We start from the raw sequence: 5756 nt of genomic DNA, 5'->3' as shown, positions 1-5756 counted from the left end.
TCAGCCTTTTCCAAAATTCTATTTTTGATCCGTTAACCACCCGGAAACCACCCGAGGCCCCTGGGACCCCAACCAATCATACCAACGGGTCCCAAAACACATTACGGACTTGCTCGACGCCTCAAATCATATCAAATAACGCTAAAACCATGAATCGACCCCCAATCCAAGCTTTATGAACTTTAGAATTTTAAACTTCTACTTTCGATGTTTAAACCTATCAAATCACGTCCGATTGACTTCAAATTTTGCACACAAGTCATATTCAACATCATAGACCTACTCTAACTTTCGGAATCGAATTCCGACCCCGATATCAAAAAGTCCACCTCCGGTAAAACTTCTCAAAAACTTTCAAATTTCTATCCTTAGCAAAATGGCTCCAAAATGCTCCACGGACATCCGAATTCACTTCCGATCGCGCTCCCAACTCCAGAATCACCATACGGAGCTACTCCCAGACTCGGAATCCCAAACGGACATCGATAACATTGAAATGCACTTCAACCCAAACTTATGGAATTTCTTCCAAAATGCGAACATCCACAATAGGCGCCAAAATGCTCCCGGGTCACCCAAAACCCGATCCGGGCATATGCCCAAGTCCGAAATCATCATACAAACCTACTGGAACCTTCAGATCACGATTCCGAGGTCGTTTACTCTGAAATCCAATCCTAGTCAATTTTCTCAACTTAAAGCTTCCGAAATGAGAATTTCCTCTCCAAGTCAACTCCGAACTTCCCAAAATTTAATTCCGACCACGTTGAAGCTGCTCATGGACTCAAACTGCTGAACGACGCGCTAGATCTCAAAGCGACCGGTCCGATCGTTACATACACAATGCTCTCACTTACGCTAATTCTATAACATATTCATACACCCCTATGTTAATATTTCATACATTGGTTACTCTTATAACACATGAAGATATGGGTATCTCGTGTTATTGCACTACCTCTCTAAAATATCGCTTCATAGAATAGTATGATGTGTAAGTAGTTCAGACTAAATTAAGCGTGGGATTTCACGAGCCTACGATCGACGGAAGTAGGATTATAACTTTCCTCGACATACATGATCGGCTAAGCATGGGGCGTATAATGGTATATTTTCACTTTCTTTCAGAGTTAACCATATTTACGATAATTTCTCGAGTCTCTAGCACTCCTATTTAACATATGAACAGTTAAAATACTGAAGAAGAAATTTTTTTTTGTCACCACCCGTCGTCGTTAGCTCTCATTCTTCGATTCCAAGCCATATTTACGGATCTTGAAATAACTAAATTTTATAAATATTGCACCTCTTGGGATACGAATCTCTTCAAGTCAATCCCCACTATTGTATACACATTCAACGCTTTAGTTATAGTGCTCTATTGTTATTCACTATCAGGTAGGCCCCGCCTTTAAGAACTGATGACTAACCACCCAATAAGGTCAGGACTCTCTACTAATGAACTTAGCTTTCTCAAACAAAGACAATTATAATAGCACATGTGCTCTAGTTTGCATATAATATCACATGTGCTCCAGCCTTAGTAGGCATAATACTAATGATCTATCATCCTTTTACTAGACATCACAAGGCTTAAAACATCATAACCTAAGAATGTAAATTCACACGTATAATGCATGTATTTAATTGGCATTATCTCAATGTCCGTAGGATCATCCTCAACCGCTACATATGTTTCTCTCAACTATGAAAATGTTCTCGTATGTCATTAATAAACATAACAATTAGAAGGCTAAGAAACAATCTGAATACTCAGTTCATCTAGTCCATAACAATTACTAGTGCCTTCGACGAAAAAAGAAAGATTCACAAGATGGTCATACCAACCATAACAAGTCTTGAAATATATTGTTCCGAATATCTAACTCTTTTATCTTTTACTTGTGATATTTGGATCACAAATCTATTTTTAAATATAAGATAACATCATATAATTAAGGGTATAAATCATTTAAGTGTAGAGAAAAAAATATTTGTCATTCATCGCACTCTAAGTCTTCTGCCTATATAGATCCACTAATTTTTTTCTTCAACTAATAGAACTTAAGCGCCTCAAAATAATATATTTGGTCTAATAACCTTTTAACCCTGTAATCTTGTACCTTTTTCTTTTAGTTTCTTCGACACCACAACTTCATTTTATAACATAAAATAAATATAGACTAAGTTTATAGAAATATATTAATTTTCAAATCTATCCCCTTAATAAGTGATACACTCGATAAGTCCGCAGAGGATACAGTCGAAAATTCATTAATCACAAAGACTAATTCATTAATCGGTTACTCAATTCTGGTACCCTTAGTTATAGTTAAATACAACATATACTCTTTACTTACTATATCTAGAACTTTTTATTGATGAGGTAGCTTTGCCTAGAGGCATACCAAGTGGATCCTCTATACTAGGCTCAATCGAAATAGAAAATTTGACAGTCTTTCATGGCAAGCCAGTGTAAGAAAATACGAAGTCGACTAATCCAAGCCCAAGATCACTTTAAGTCAACCATGCTAAGTTATAACAAGTTTCTAAGTGTATCGAAACTCTGAACAATGTCCATACATATACGATAAATCGGCCCAATAGTAAGACTCCCCTACTTAGGTTAAAACCAAATGATATATTTAAGTACTCAAATCTTTTTTCTTAATCCTCGTATACTCAATCATCTCATAACATGTTGCTCTTTTTCCTCAAATATATTCTTTATCGAACACAACGTACGTTAACAAAACTATATGAACTGATTACTTTTCTCTAAGATAGCCATGTCATTTCATTTTTTTTAATACTCAACTTCATTTAGTGTTCATCTATTTCCTTCCGATGTGTGCCAGTGTCACTACTCCATGTATAATGTCACTATGTGCTAAGTTTCATACTTAACTTTTTACTATATTGGTGTATAGCCACGTACTTAAGTCTTACTTGATCTCACAAGCTAGCATTCCTACACGAACTCTCACCATCAATAAGTTTTGCACATGTAGTGCCAGTACCATAATTATACTTAATGCATTTTAATTATTCATTCTTATACCACAGTCACACATATAACATCATTACAATATCGTTAATACTATCAAATCACTTCATCAGGTGTTAAGATGAGAACTGTATAAGCATTTTTCTCAAATTATCTTTCACTACCAATTCCAATAGCGGAACTATGGCTAAACTATTACACTTTTTAGTTTTCTGCTCAACTCTTCTCTCTCCTCATCAGACTTATAGTAGAGAGCTGTATCCAGGATCTCAAACTTTGAATAAGCCACTCTTAGGTAAAAGTTATATCCTTAGACTAGTTCACAATAATATTCAAAATTTTGACTAACTCTCGAACTTTTTCAAAAAAATTTGGCAAAGATTTCTTTAAAGATAAAGTTATCCCTAAATTTACTATCCTTCCAATATCAACAATAACTTATGCACATACTATCCCAATCCAAGGCAACTCTTAGTTATACACATATTTAGCTTCAATTGTCATCCAGCAGGGGAGGATATGCGTATCCTAGCCATCTGCTAAAGGAACTTCTCAAGGTTCAAATTGATTAAGCTCAACGCATGAATACGGAATGAAAGACGAAAAATCATCGTAAATGTTCAGTAGCCTCAAGGTCATAAGTATGGACATCTACATACCCATGAACAAGACTCTACCAAACACTGCTACATAACCCAGAACTTAAAGCCTAGGCTCTAATACCAACTTTGTCACGTCCTGAACAACCCCCTAGATGTGACTGCCACCCATCTAACACCACCTGCCAGGCGAACTACTTTCTCTAACGTTTAACCATTTACACAAACACTGAGAGAAGAAAATGCAGGCCTAATAGTTTTATTAATAATTAAAGAGGAAACGATTATCGCCCAATACCTTAGTCAATCGATAGAAAAACCAACAATCACTCAAATAATAAAACTCTAGCCCAAATCCCACACTAAGACCATGGAGCATCTAACAGAGTAACATGAGTTTATTGACAGGTATGCAAACCCCAAAGAAAAAGGAAATAACTAACACGAGCTCGGTAAGTCTGAAACGAAAGCCTCCACGAACAATGCGGTGGCTCACCTCAGCAATACGATCCACTCGAACAAACTCGTCAGCCACAAGCTCTATCTCCCGTAACAGTATCTGCATAGAGATGCAGGTAAGGAGTGAGTTATACGTAAATATAACCCAGTAAGATCCTCGACCTGCCACTTTAAATACCTCTGGAACAAGCATTGGGAAATACAAACACACCACAACATGAATGATATAGTAAATATGATAACTATACAATAACTCAATATGCGTGTATTAACAGAGTTATTAAGAATTAACCAACAAGGATACCCACGAAGGACTTATCATAATTGCAGTGAAAGAAATTTACCAACACACCATGAGTCCAAAACGGCACCACAATGCCTCAAATATGTAGCAGAGCATACACAATGATTGGGTGATGTACAAAGGCATACACAATGCCCCAACATCATGGCGCACAGCCGTATCAAACTCAACATAATGGCGCACAGCCGTATCAAACTCAACATCATGGCGCACAGCCGTATCAAACTCAACATCATGGCGCACAGCCGTATCAAACTCAATATCATGGCGCACAGCCGTATCAAACTCAACATCATGGCGCACAGCTGTATCAAACTCAATATCATGGCGCACACCCGTATCAAACTCAATATCATGGTGCATAACCGTATCAAACTCAACATCATGGCGCACAGCCGTATCAAACTCAATATCATGGCGCATAGCCGTATAAAACTATAAAACACAACCTCTTGGCGCACAGCCGTATCACACTATCAAACAACTTATAAAATAATTTTTCTTTTTCATAAAAAAATATATTTGCGGCTAGTCCAAGACCACCGACTCTGCCAAGCGCACGCTTGTCCAACACACTTTCAAAACGGATTTTAGATAAGCAAGTATCAAAGCTTAAAATCTCACTTACCTCAAAATTCTTCCTTTTAAACACCTTTGTTGCTCCAGTCCGGAATTCAACTCACCAAACCAATCTCTTGATTTACAAAATCCTAAGTAGAGGAAAACCTTGTTCATTAATATTATTTAATTTTTGTTTGCAACCTTCTTCTCGAACAGCCAACAAAAATCAAGGAGTTCAAGAAAATTACATATAGGCTACTCCATATACACTAAAATATATCTTATACACTACAGATTGAAAACGTACCATGAATGAGGAAGAAGGATCACCATTGTTGTACAAAAGCAAAGTCAATTTCTTCATCTCCAATTAAAGAAACCCATCAGATCAGCTACACTATAGCATTTTGTTGGCTCAATAATCAAGCAGTTTCTTGATTCCTCAATCCCTTATGTCTTTTCTTTTTCGAGTAAAGTTACAGCAGCACACGTTTTTTTTTCTTTTGTAGCGTCTTCGTGGTTTCAAGCAGCATGGCTGCGCTTTTCTTGGTAAAGTTCATAAGGAGCAATTGCTGACTTTTTCCCTAACACTTTAAAATACATTATTTTAAATGTATTTGTTTTCTTGGGTTTCGGCCCATATTATATAATAATAATTATTTTTTTTTAAATCAAAGGCAATGTTCTAATGCACTAATCCACATGAAAGTGAGTCTGCAATTGGATTTTTTACCGTTTGCATATTTCTTCATTTTTGTATACCAAATCCAACCTAATTACCTCAGCCAATAATATCCTATATGCCCACTAACTGCTTTAAATAATT

General features: G+C 36.5%; 1 long non-coding RNA gene across 1 annotated transcript; it reads right to left on the bottom strand.

Moving 5' to 3' along the window:
• Window positions 1-3836: 3836 nt before the first annotated feature.
• On the bottom strand, window positions 3837-5080 carry LOC109211236. Its single transcript, XR_002065670.1, has 2 exons — window positions 4998-5080; window positions 3837-4165 (listed from the first exon to the last, which is right to left on the bottom strand). It is a non-coding gene; the product is annotated as an uncharacterized LOC109211236 (long non-coding RNA).
• Window positions 5081-5756: the final 676 nt, after the last annotated feature.

The sequence above is a fragment of the Nicotiana attenuata genome, unplaced genomic scaffold (genome assembly GCF_001879085.1).
Source record: "Nicotiana attenuata strain UT unplaced genomic scaffold, NIATTr2, whole genome shotgun sequence".
NCBI classification, from domain to species: Eukaryota; Viridiplantae; Streptophyta; class Magnoliopsida; order Solanales; family Solanaceae; genus Nicotiana; species Nicotiana attenuata.
The sequence above is the reverse complement of the archived record's forward strand: the minus strand, read 5'-3'. Positions and strand labels throughout refer to the sequence as shown.